The sequence below is a fragment of the Vipera ursinii genome (assembly GCF_947247035.1).
Source record: "Vipera ursinii genome assembly, chromosome: 7".
NCBI lineage: Eukaryota > Metazoa > Chordata > Lepidosauria > Squamata > Viperidae > Vipera > Vipera ursinii.
Genome location: NC_139521.1, coordinates 48962568 through 48977135, shown reverse-complemented (window position 1 = coordinate 48977135; position 14568 = coordinate 48962568).

The following is a 14568-nucleotide window of genomic DNA, read 5'->3' as shown; positions in this document are numbered from 1 at the left end:
CTTTAATCACTTACCTTTAATTAATTTTCCTTCCTTTTCTTACTCACTTTCTCTGCTCTGCCTAATATTGTTTCATCTGAAAGTAATTAACCTGATAGGTATGTCTGACGTTTGCATTGTTTTACAAGTTATCCTTGTCTTACAACCATTCATTTAGGGCAGACATGTCAAACATCATGTGACGTTGCGCCATGTATTGGGATGGTTTTGCCATTGCCGTCAATGGGGTGGGCGCAGCTTCCGAATGGCGCATCCACCCGCAGGCCAGTAGTTTGACACCCCTGATTTAGGGATTGTTTGAAGTTGCAATGGCACTGAAAAAAATGGCTTACAACTGGCTTCCCAGCCAGCTCCACACAATGGGGCAAGCCCAGATTTGCTTAACAACTGCACGATTCACTTAAAAACTGCAGTGATTTGCTCTACAACCCTGACAGAAAAGGTTGTACAATTGGATGCAACTCACTTAACAATTGCTTTGCTTTGTAACAGAAATTCTGGTTTCAGTTATGGTCATTAAGTCAAGGACTACCTATATATAAGTCTTCCTTTTTAAATTTATCCCTGGCTCGCCTTTTAAAGCCCAAGTGAAGCCCAGGCTCAGGAAAAAAATAGTGATTGCACTGCAGAAATGAAGCCTTGTTTCTTTTTTTATGTGTTCTGCATATAAGCAAGAAGCAGGGCTTTGAATGCACAGTCAGGGCAGCAATCTTGACCTTTTTTTTAAACTCTTCCCAGTCGGCATACTGATTGGGTTCAGGCAATGCACTAACCTATAAGTTTACAAACCACATTATGGCTCAGTGTGATGTGTGAAGCAGTGATGGGCAACCTGGGATTGTTCAGATAGTTTGGACAACTGTTATTAGTCTATTTGCAATTTGGCAAAATGGAGAGGATTTGTAGTTTCAAGTATCTGGAGACTTACAGTGGCCTAACTCTGGTAAAAATGCAGCCACTGATTGAATAAACTGAAGGAATCTGGAAATCCTAAGCAAAGTCCTGACTTGGAAATAAGCTCAATTCAACAAAGAAGAACTAATTGCCAAGTAAACACAAATAGAGTTGTACTACAATAGTGTGATGGTAAACTTTTCTTAAGTTTATTTAAGCTGAGCACAAAATGCTGGCATAATTAGAATATTCTAAGCTTCCTCTTTTTATTAAAAGCCAATTAAAAGATTGTCATTTCAGTTTGCTGTTGAAAGGGCAAAAGCTAAAAAGATTAGTAATGCACTTCAGTAAACTCCACCAATTAAATAGCTCTTTCCTGATTATTGCTAACAGGAAACTTCTTTTCTGAATACTTAGTGATGTTATCATATTATAGCACAATGAGGGCTAACAATGCATTTTGCTCAGCTTCTTTGACCTTTGGAGACCTGAGGGAATGAACATACTGGGAGTTCATTAAGTCACAATTAAAGGGTAAAAACTCACTTCACTAGACAATTCTTGAACTGAAGGCAGTTTGTTGAACAAACATTCTTGGTAAATAGCCCTTCTTTCCAAGCTTCTGTCATTAATGGAACAAATCACCCTTGGTTTCTTTCCAGATTTGGGGAAAGAATAATGTTCCTTCATTCAAACACATTAATTATTTCTTCTATGTAAAACAAAATAAATTTTCTCTCTTTAAAAGAAAAATCTAAAATGGACTCCAGCCTTCAAAGTTTGTACAGTAATAAATCTGTCAGCCCTTGACCTGGTTTATGTTTTTAAAATAGCTGGAATATTTTTTTAAAAAATTGTATCTACAGTTCTTATGCTTGACAACTAGAGTTGGCATGGATACAAACTAATATTTAAAAAATATTAAGGATATAACTGGATTTTGAAGTGCAATTGTGTTTTAAGGTTGGAAACATAAGCTTTTTGCATATTTATTTAGATATTTGTTTAAAAAGTTGTCTTCTTAGAGTTGTAGAAGGCATAGTATTAGAGGGAACAGGACTGATTTTTCAAAGAATTTGTTTTATTTTTATGTGGACCATGGATATAATGCAAAATTAGTACATTAAGCTTTATATAGGGTTACATGCCTGCTTTAATCTTTTTAAAAGATTATAAATTATGTAATATGTGATATTTCTATATTATAAACCCATTAAAAGCACTACTAAAAACATATATTTTGCTACCAAATTATATCCAAAAAAACTTTCAAAGCTGCAGGGGCTGCAAAAAATTGGGTGTCACAATAAATTATATTTGCAATCAATAGCATTAGATTCCAGTATGACTTTGGAAGCAGATGGAAATTGAATATATACTGTGTTTCCCCGAAAATAAGACCGGGTCTTATATTAATTTTTGCTCTAAAAGACGCATAAGGGCTTATTTTACAGTTAGATCTTATTTACAGGGAAATACAGTACTAAATGCATCCATCTGGCTGATGCTCTTAACTGATGCTTATTTTGGGGGTGGGGCTTATATTATGGGCATCCTGAAAAATAAAGTTAGGGCTTATTTTCTAGTTGGGTCTTATTTTTAGAGAAACACAGTATGTATGTGAATATATATATATATATATATATATATATATATATATATATATATATATATATATATATATATATAGAGAGAGAGAGAGAGAGAGAGAGAGAGAGAGAGAGAGAGAGAGTTCTATTAATTGTGTTTCTATACAAATTACACCTTTCAAGGTGACTTACAATTCAGTAACAACATAAATAAATCTCAAATTCTTTAAAGTTCCAAAGGCAGCTGTTATATTTCCTTTTTTAATAACCCCAAAAGTAAATATATCATTAATATAATTACTATAATTAAGTTTGAAATGTGTATATTATTTCTAAAATATTCAGTATGTCTTATAAAATAGAACAAATACAATATGTAGATATTTTAAATCCAATATATAAGCATTCAATATATTTTAAAAAAAATTTTTTAAAAAACAAAAGAACTTTAAAGCAAAAATGTCAAATTCTATATGCATAAAACTGTAAGAAAAACTGCTGTTTTTCCCACCAGGTTTGTGAGTTTCAAGGTTTGTAATACTTTAGTCTAAATGCAATCCCTTAATATAAATTAGTAACTGACCTTTTGTCCAGAGGCCTGAAGGCAAAAATGCTTTGATTTAGTCCTTGTGAAGATGGTACCCATTTATACAGAGTGCTATTTAACAGATTGACACATTATTCTCATAAATCCCTTTCTCATCTTTAAATGCAAGCAAAATAAATGTATCATGAAATGAGTTAAATTTGCTCTTTGTTTCCAAAAGTCATTTTATTCCTAATGTTACACATTTCCAGGGTCTGAAGAACCATGCTTTTAAAACAGAACATATGGCTGTTGATTGGAAGATTAATCACTTCATCTTTACTGCACCTATTTTCTTTGAAGAAGGAAAAGAAAGCCTGGCACTTCTTAATGCTTCATAATTATATGTCTGGAGGCTTTGCAGGTTAATAACATGGAGGAAAACAAAAGGTGTATCCTGACTCTGAGTTCAGGATGCAACCAGGTCATGACACAGAAAGCCATGGAATGAGATGCAGAAACACCCCATTCTTCCACGTGCCCAAACATGCTTATTTCTTTAGCACAAAGCAAGGACAATTGCCAGACCAGCTGCTGCTTCACAGAATATCCCCATAATGCATTTCTTGAAAACAATTGAATCTTGCATTTAGAAACCCTAATATGAATATTAGAATAGAGAACTGTATCAGAAGCAGGATGAAATGCTGGCTACTATTTCTTAAGTATTTACTACATTTACTCTTGCAAAAATGCAGTCTTGTGTATTAGTCTCATCAGAACAAACAGATACCTAAAATGCAGGGAAATTTAAGGACATGGTTGAACTTGAAAAAAATAAATAAACCTGAGATCAATAGAGATAGTATGAAACTATTCAATGATAAGCCGATATTTAAACATAACAAAGCACTAGTTTATTTTTACAAGATACATACAGTATAAGCCTATACATATAAATGACTCAGATGCTGCAAAATATAAATAAAGTTTAATCTTAAATTTACTCCTTATCCATTAATTTAAACAATTGATCATATTTATCTTACTATACTTTAGCTTGGATATCTAGCACAAACTAAAGGTGAGGAAGGGCAGAGTCGGAAACGACTAGCACACATGTGCGGGGGAAACTTTACCTTTACCTTTAAAGTGTATATATGTATATAAAACACAAAAATGATGTAAGACAAGAAGGATTGTCAGACCGTTAACACCTTGTCCAAAGTTTTAAATAATAAAATTTGCTATAAAAAATAATAATGATTAGAGACTCTTTAAATCTCTTTTAGCTGAAAGACTTTAAAAAGTTTTACAGGATTATATACACGAAGTGGTTTCTTATCTAAAAGACAACTGAAAGATAATATACGAGTAATTTTGAATATAATTCAATATTTACAACAATAAGGAGACAAACAGGTTGCATTAATTTTTCTGGATGCAGAAAAAGTGTTTGACAACTTGAAGTGAGCCTTTAAAGTAGTGGAAAAAATGGATTTTGGATTGGGCTTTATACAGGGTCTGAAGTTCATCTATACATTCCAGAAAACTTGGATCATGGTGAATGGAGATTTACAAAACCAAAAGGGAACAAGAGAAGGGTGTCCTTTATCTCTTTTATTATTTATTCTAATGTTGAAACTGTTAGAGATTTTAGACAGGATAACAGAGCAAAAGGACTATAAACTAAAGCATATAATTGCGAAGTACATATATTTGCTGATGATCTGGTATTGATTGTGCAAGACCTGCTAGAGAACATTGAATATATTATGAGGAAGATTAAATGTTTGGAGAAATGGGGGGTTTAAGAATAAATATATGAAAAATGACAATACTGACTAAGAACATAAATGTGGAAGATCAGAAGACACTGGAATTTAAAACTGGTTTTAAAGTTGTGAAAAAGGTACAGTACTTGGGATTGATTCTTACTGAACAAAATTCTAAGCTTTACAAAAATAATTACGGTAATTTATGGAAGGAGGTAAAATTGGATTTAAATAGATGGCAAAAATTAAATTTGTTATTAATGGGAAGAATTTCAGTAATTAAAATGAAAGTATTACCTAGAATGTTATTTTTATTTCAGACTGTACCAATATTGATTAGAGATTCCACTTACAAACAGAGGCAGAAAGGTATATCTAAATTTATTTGGCAAAATAAAAAACCAAGAGTTAAATATAAGCAGCTACAAGATTCTAAAGTTAAAGGAGATCTGGGTTTACTGGATCTTAGATTATGAAACTTGATGTCTGGTATGGTTAAAAGATTGGATAACTTTGAAAATTCAACACTGTTAGACCTTGAAGATTTTGATTTGAGATTTGGGTGGCATGCTTATCTGTGGTATGATAAAGTAAAAGTTAACCCTGGTTTCAAGATTCATGCTATTAGGCAATTGATGACACGTGTATGGTGGAAGTATAAAAGAAAATTAGCTGATAAAGTGCCACTTTAGCTATCACCTCAGGAAGCACTACATAGAACAGAGATGATTTTGGAATGTAAATGGATGACATGTCAAGACTTATTGATATTTGAAAAAGAGAGATTTAAGATAGACAAGAGAACAGTTAGTAAGTGAAGGATTTGCTTGTGATTGGTTTAATTCTTATATAATTTTTGAAATATTTAAATGTGGTAAAAAAAGTTTTGTTTTCATAGGAACTAAATCTGAATTGGATGTTAATTTATGTTTTGGAGATGACCATGTGATTTTCTAAAATATATAAAATGTTACTCAAGATGAATCTAGAAGATGAATATGTTAAAAAGTGTATGGTTAAAATGGACAAACAAATGGGTATAGTATAAAAGGTAAAGGTTCTCCTGCACATGCGTGCTAGTCGTTTCCGACTCTAGGGGCCGGTGCTCATCTCTGTTTCAAAGCCAAAGAGCCAGCGCTTGTCTGAGGACGTCTCCGTGGTCATGTAGCCGGCATGACTAGACGCCAAAGGCGCACGGAACGCTGTTACCTTCCCACCGGAATGGTCCCTATTTTTCTACTTGCATTTTTGCGTGCTTTCGAACTGCTAGGTTGGCAGAAGCTGGGACGAGTAACAGGCGCTCACTCTGCTATGCGGCACTCGGGATTCAACCCGCCAAACTTCCGACCTTCTGATCTACAAGCTCAGCATCCTAACACACTGAGCCACCGCGTCGCTCTGGGTATAGTATAATGCTAGATAAATGGGAGAATGTATGGATGAATGGACTAAAATTTACATTAAAGTTTGAAGGAAAACTTTTATAAAATGATGTATCATTGCTACTTGACCCCAGACAGACTAGTGAAAATGTATAAAGGGATTTCACAGCTTAACCTGGAGGATCATCTAACTGCTGTGACCAGGGGGGTCTTCGCACAGGTTCGCCTGGTGCACCAGTTGCACCCCTTTTTGGACCGAGATGTCCTATGCACGGTCACCCACACCCTTGTCACTTCTCGCCTGGATTACTGCAATGCTCTCTACATGGGGCTGCCCTTGAAGTGCACCCGGAGGCTTCAGCTGGTGCAAAATGCGGCCGCGCAGGTGCTTATGGGAGTTTCTCAATACTCCCATGTTACACCACTCCTGCGTGAGCTGCATTGGCTTCTGGTTGCCCTCTGGGTGCAATTCAAGGTGCTGGTAATTACCTTTAAATCCCTACATGGCTTAGGCCTGGGGTACTTGCGAGATCACCTGCTGCCATTGTCAACCTCCCATCGCCCAGTTCGCTCCCACAGAGTGGCCTCCTCAGGGTTCCGTCGGCTAAGCAATGCTGGCTGGCGACCCCCAGGGGCAGAGCCTTCTCTGTGGACACGCCGACCCTCTGAAATGAGTTGGCTCCAGAGCTGCGGATGGCCCCTGACCTTCGGTGCTTCCGCCGTGACCTGAAGACATGGATGTTCCAACAATCGGGCCTGGACTGACTATAGTTTTAAATTTGGTTTTATTGGGTTAATTGTTATGTATTTATTACATTTGTTTAATTCTTTTTTAAATTTGGTATTTTATGTTTTTAAACTTTTATTGTTGTGAGCCGCCCTGAGTCCTTAGGGAGAAGGGCGGCATATAAATTTAATAAATTCAAATTCAAATTCAATTCTAATAAGTGCTGGAAATGTAGTCAAAAATCCAGGTTCATTTTATCATATGTGGTGGTCTTGCAAATATGAGAAAACACACTGAATAAACATAACTGACAATACAAAAATATTTAAGATACAAATATTAATGAAACCTGAAGCTTTTCTTTTAGGTCTGATAGACAAACCAATTGAAAAACAATCCAGGGCCTATTGCAAATGTTACATTTGCTGTCCTTAAAAACCAAACAAGAGTGGATACCCAGGAATTTTAGCATATATGGAAGATTTCTCACAAGCTAGGCAAAAGTCAAGTTCAAATCCCAACTCAATAGTTTTACTATTTTTAAGAATTCAACTAGGAAGAATTGTCAGTTGTAATGTAAAACAAAACAAAATATAATCCTGACTAAAACTTACCAAACTATGCTTCACAGGAACCTTTATAGTAGGTGATTTCTTGGGAAACTATGTCAGGGTCTGACTTACTTTTTGCCAGCTTCTTGAAGATAAAGCAAAGAGTTTGGGGAATGAAACTTATTTCCAAGATGGAAATGTTATGCTAACTAATCCAGTCTTGGATGACTTGATCATTATATCTTTCAGATGACTCCTATAATAGTTATTAGCATAAGAGCAAATCACAAAAATATCAGCCTAGTTCAGTGTTTCTCAATCTCAGTAACTTGAAGAGATGTGGACTTTGGCTTGAAGTTCACACATCTGCTGAGGTGGCAAATATTGGCCAAATATATTGATTCAGACCCTGCTTGGTCTCTGGATGCCTGGGCATGGCTGTTTCCTTTCCCTCTTTAGAGGAATGATCTTGCAAGTGGGGAAGAAGGAATATGTAATTTGTCACAATACTGTTTTGCCCAGTTCTGATTTTCTTTGAGCATGAATATTGGGCAAGCTACATTACGGCTATCAAAAGATTTTATTTGATATATAAATATAAAAAGAACAAATAATAAAATTAACTGGTGGTATCTTTAATCAGTTTTATTTTCCATATGAGGTATCAGAATTTAGCCACACTAATAAAGTCATGAATGGCTGAAAGTAAAAAAAACACCTAGAAATAAAATCGATCAGAATAACTGGAAATCTTCCTTAAATTTGGGGTTATTGACTCCAGTGTAAATACTATTTATTTTCAACACAGAAATGTGTATTGTTCTAACTGCATTGCAAATGAGGTCTATTTTTTCTGCACTAATCCAGCTTAGCCTTTTCAATAAAGAATGGAAACCCATTGTGTGCTGTATTTGTATTAGCCACTATTTTTCATTGCTCCTCACCTTTCAAGAACTTGAACCACTGATAAGAATTGAGTTGAATTAGATGAAGCTTGGGATGCTGATATTCACAAAGATGCTTTCGTTCAGAAACTCTACTTTTATTATGAATGAATGTTGCCATCATAGGTTGATCAGGGCCACTTTCCTGAAAGGATTAGTTTAGTTTGTATCTGGATTTCATTCTTAATATTATGGAAGCACCACATTATATGTGCATGCACATGCTCGACAATTTTATCTTCAAACAATTTTCATCAAATCTCATTCTAATAATAAAGTTGAAGTAGTGCATTTGCAACAATCACTTAAGGGTGAGGTTCAAGGTTTTGGTGATGGTTTTCAAGTCCTTACATGGCATGGGTCCGGAATACCTCGGGGACCACCTGCTGCCGGCGTCGACTCCCCTCCGCCCTGTGCGTTCCCACAGAGAGGGCCTCCTCAGGGTGCCTCCGGTCAGAGAATGTCGGCTGGTGGCCCCCAGGGGGAGGGCCTTCTCTGTGGGCGCCCTGGCTTTATGGAACCAACTGCCGGATCTCCGCTCCTTCCGGTGCGGGTTAAAGACCCATTTATTCGAACAAGCTGGCCTGGCCTGATGGGGGAATGTCTGGGTTTTTATGGGTTTTTATATTTGACTGTTTTAATTGGGCAACTTATTTAATCTTTTTTTAACTTTTGTATCTCTATTTATATGCCCTGTTCACCGCCCTGAGTCCTTCGGGAGAAGGGCGGTATAAAAATCCAATAAATGAAATGAAATGAAATGAAGTAATATGGGGTGTGTTTTTTATTGGTACTACATTTCATTTCTTGTTCCCATCTTACATAGGAATTAATGTATGTGGACCCCGGCATTATGGTATATCTATTTATTGACTTATTCAATGCTAATAGTTACATTGTCCCATATCAATTTGTTCAAACAAAAAGTTGTCAGAGTGAAAAAGGATTAATATCCCAAATAATAGTTACTTGACAAAAGAACTTTCAGTTAGACTGCTACAAAGCACCTAGTATATAACATTTTATTTCAATAAACCTTTCAATTTTTTCCAGTTTTATTCTAGTGAATGTGATAAATTATGCCACCTGCAATATCATCAAGACACTTGGAAAGATAAAAGGACTGCATGAAAACTGTCAAGAAATTTCTTCTTCTAGGTCGGTTCTCTTCCTGATTAGTTTCCATCCATGCCTTTTGTCCTGTCCCTAGGTGTTTTGGAGAATAGGTCAGACCTCTCCTCTCTGTGGCAGCCCTTCAAATATTGGAAGGCTCCAACCTTTCTCTTTGTTAGACTAGGCACACCCAGTTCATGTGGCCATTCATCATGTTTTATCCTCAAGGCCTCTAATCATCTATGTTGCTCTTTCTAGAGTCTCAATATCTTTTTTGGAGAGTGGTGAACAAAACTGTATGCAGTATTCCAACCAGTATTAAGGAAAAAAACAAGGATACAGAATAAGGCAATATAAATAGTTGTTTAAGTCTTTCCTGATATGATAAAAAAATGTGACATATTTTCTGGATAATTATTTTCTGGAAAATTATAATTATTTAATTATAATTAGGTATATATATTTACATATCATAATATCTTGACAGGATGGTGGAAGAATTTGTGAGGATAACTATAAAGCACTTTGACAAGAGGCACGCAATGCCCTTGAACCTAAATGGGGTGGAAGACCTGGAAAATAGCTCTGTATAAGATCTTTTTTTCCTTATACTATATTGTTGAAAAAGCAGGTAATTAATTCAGTTAGCCGTACTTTCTTAAGATATGACAACACAAATATATGTCAGAAAATCTTTGTATATGAAGTGTACTGCCTAGAAATTCATGAAATATGAACCCAAGGCACTTTATTCGGCTATATGACATTTATCTAGCAAAGTTGCCAAATAACTTTCCAATTAAAGAGTCCATATCTGGCATAATGGTGAGTAGGAAAATGATCACCATGTGTAATGTAAATTCCAATTATAAGCATAGCCTATAATTAAGGCTTATCCAGCTGCTGCTATATCTAAATAGTTTCCAATGTATGATTTGGAAGAGATAAATAGAGAAAGTGTGTTTGATCTTTCTACAGCAAAGCATGAGAATAGAAAGTGAGATTACAGAAGTCAGGAATAGGAAAAGCAAAATGTATATAATTACATGTTTGCTGCACTACCTTTCCAAGTTCAGATACCCAAGACAGAATTTTTGAGGAAACTGGGAAACACTTGTTTACAACATTCTGAATATAGTATAAAAATATATAAAATATGAAAATATATTTGCAAACTAAAATAAATTGACCATAACAATCCAGCAAAGGATAAAAGAGAAAGCAAAATGGAATAAGAAAACGATTTTTAAAGTATTATATGGTGGTTTGAATTTAGCACTTGGAACATTGCATCCTTATTGCAGTTTATAAGTGACTGTGGTTTTCTTGGGGGAAAAAGTAGGATAATTTTTAAAATACGTAGTGCCATTACCATTTAAAGCTAATTTCACAGTCCATTTATTTTATGAAAGATAATATGTTATAAATAATCTCTTGTGATAAGACTAAAATGTAAACATTTTCCAGACCTGGTTGCTTATATTCTGATCTTGGATTATTTTCCAAAGTCTAGTTTACAAAATGTGTACTGATTTGACCAGAATTATAAGAAGACACTAGTGTATAATACATAATATAGGAGACAAAGATGCTTTTGAAATGGTATAAAGCGCTAAGGTAAATCTGCTAAAAGGATAGGTTTACAGAAACTTTTGATATGTATCGACAAATTGGTTGCTAGTTTCCTGCAGGTGAGATGTGATAAGGAATAAAGAAACATTAAAAGTTGGGGTGCCTCTTGCTGATTAGTGAAGCAAACCTTGATTTATGTAAATATCAAACTGGCAACAAGAAAAAAAGGTGGGACTTTACAAATTTAACCATAGGGCAGTGGATTGCTGTTTTTGGATACTAGATTTTTGACCTTTTAGAATTTAATTCAATATGCAGGTAAAATGCTACTGTTCTGTTGTGTCACTGGGAATTAAATCACATTCAGTTTTCTTTTTCTGTTTTTTAGATATTGATTATCTATCTAACATATGTAAGAATGACTTTTAAAAAGTAAATTAAACCTTTCATGTGTGAAATAAAGCCAATGTAAAGATTTTAGAAAATACAAAAAATGAACATTTTCAAAAAGGGTTTGCAGCAAAAATTAGTTATTTAATCAGCCAATCTATTGAGCCAAATTTTGATAAAACAAAAGTTTGCATCAAAGGCAGGCTTTTTGACTGATATTAGCAAACTGCCCTTTGAGCAAGATGCTATCCAAATTATTGGTTGATGTTTTCAAAATGTTTCAGGTATATTGAACTTCTTGCAATATTATTTAAATACAATGCTAGTTGATATGCCACTGGCTTATCCACATTAATTCAATAGGACTTACATCCAAAGAAGTTTGCAAAGAATTGCAACTTTAGTTTTAAAAAGTAAATCTCAGATTTTTCTACACTTAAATGAAGATCAAAAGTTAATTAATAAAAACAATTTCCATATTTCAAGATTAAGGTTTTCATGAAATCAGACTAATAATTTTCTTTTCAAAAGTGTATAAAACCTATTTCTTTAATAAAGAGGAGGCATTTTAAAAAAAATCAGTATAATTATATTTTATTTATCTATTAAACTAATATCAGAATATATAATACAATAGCTTTTTCATTCTAAACCAAATTTAAGGCTAGAGAAGTTGTCACAGAATGACAAATATAGCTGGAATGGACAACCCAATATTATAGCGTTATAGTCATGGCATTATTTTTAATTGTTGGTTGCATGTCATCAAGAGTCACACTGACAGAGAAGGCTAACTGTATACATTTGTTAAATAAATAAAGAAGCCATAGTTTACAAACCACGGTGGCTTGGTTTTGCTAATCCCAAAACAAGCCATTCTGTGCCTCTTAAAGCATATATATACACACACACATACTGTATGTTTATAATTTTTGTTTGTGGAAATGGTATAGGAAAACATTTTTGGCCTTTGCCCATTTCATGACTAATGTATATATTTTTTCTGAATTTAGTTAAATGAAAAAGAAATGACAGCCACTGAAAACTAAGTGTATTTCATTCCAAAGACTCCTAAGTCTCTTGTATGTGAATTCTGTCTCTAGGCTGGCTCAGAGCTTTCCAACCCATGGACTGTATATTGGGATACTACAGGAAAATATTTGGTGACTCCAGCTCAAGAGTAGACATTTTTTTATGTCTTATCTATGTCTGGTAAAGAAGCCTGAATCCTCGGGAAATGCTGCCAGTCAGTGTCAGTCATAACAGCAAAAGATCTTATTCAATATACAGCAGCTTCTTATCTTATATCCTTTGCATGTTCATTTAAGGTATTTTTCCCTTCAAGATCACTTCAGTAAATGGGATGATACAGTATATAGATTTTTAACAATGTTTGGTTTCTATGGAAATATAGAACATTGCAAATTTTATTTATTTATTTTTATCCCACCTTTATTATTTTTACAAATTTCTCAAGGTGTGAACATATCCAACTTCCTCCTCCTATTTTCCCCACAACAACAACCCTGTGAAGTGAGTTGGGCTGAGAAAAAGTGAGTGGCTCAAAGTCACCCAGCTGGCTTTCATGGCTAAGGCAGGACTAGAACTCATGGTTTCCTGCTTTCTAGCCTACCCACTACACCAAATTGGCTTTCCAGTCAGACAGCCAACTACGTTGCATTAAGATGGTGCCATTTGTTAAGACAAACATAAGCACTTCCTCATTTGACAAAACTTTTGTTCAGACTTACTGAAATCATAATGTAATGTGATCGATGTTGTTTCTGATAAAAAGGCAAGGAATATTATAGAAGACATATACACAAACAATATTTCATGAGAGGAAATTTATAGCAAATCAGGCTAATATTAATTATTTTTATTCTCAGTGTAAAATAAGATGGTAAAACAGTTTGTGAGGATAAATCATATTCTCAAAAAAGTACTTCTTTTTGAGAATGTGATTTTAAAAATTTCTGTTGTAATTTTCCATTATAATGTACTTTAAATCATAGCCTCATTTTATCAAACTGCACAGCAGGAAAGATTATTATGAACTGATGCATAAGGTTGTTGCTTATATCAACCTTTCCTGATAAAATCTTCAAAATGATCCAGTGCATTTTAGTGCATTTCTTATATTCCGGAGTCATAAAAATGAATGAGATAAATATAGTGCAACACATTCAGTTTTTCAAAGGAAGCTTTCCTTTCCCCTTCCCTCCCCCTTCCCCCCCACACTTTATTTTAGCAACAAAGAAATTGGAGAGCTGAGAGAAATACACTCCATGCACATCTAAAATTAGAGAGGGTGGGGCAACAGGCAAGTATGATAGGGAGCCAACTAAATCCTCACTATATTTAACCTACAGTAGGTAGGAGCTATATTCCTAATTATCTGTGACAGAGCAATGGCATACAGAGTAAGACCAGCATCTGGTTTCATAGGACTTTACCAAACATATCACTGAGATAATGTAATACAGCGCTTGGCAAGAATCTGTAGTATGCTGCTAAAGGCCAACAGGACCAAGGGTAAAAGCCTGATAAAAATAAAAGCACCCAGGCTGAGAGCTGCCAGAAGAGAATATGAAAAGGACAAGCTTTCATTTGCTGTGTTATCTTTCCAAGATTCTCTCTCCTGCTTCCAGACAGGAAGAAATACCACTGGGATTAATGGTAAAAGGGATGGTAACACACCAAACAGCTGCAAGTAAGCATCCTAATGAACAGTCTATTGTTCAAAGCACACACACATTAATTTTTATTATCTGTGACATATAAATTTTTATTCTTTTCTATGATAGCTGTTCTTTGGTTTTGGGGGTAAAAGAACTTTGCTATTATATCTTAAAAAGCACCATGAAATAATTAGAAGCATCTCCTTTAGAATCTGTCTGTGGACTGTTCTGCAATTTTCTTTCCCAGATGTGCACTGGATTGGGTATAAGTGACCAAGCCTCAGAAATAGTAATTATTAGATTCTGGAACAGCTTGCTAAGTGAGAAAAGTTGCTTTTAATTGTTCGTTTTAGGGTGAGTTTCAAGAGCACTGTCACTGGCATTTTTTTTAGTTGTTCTCCTAGTATATTTTTAATTGACTGTT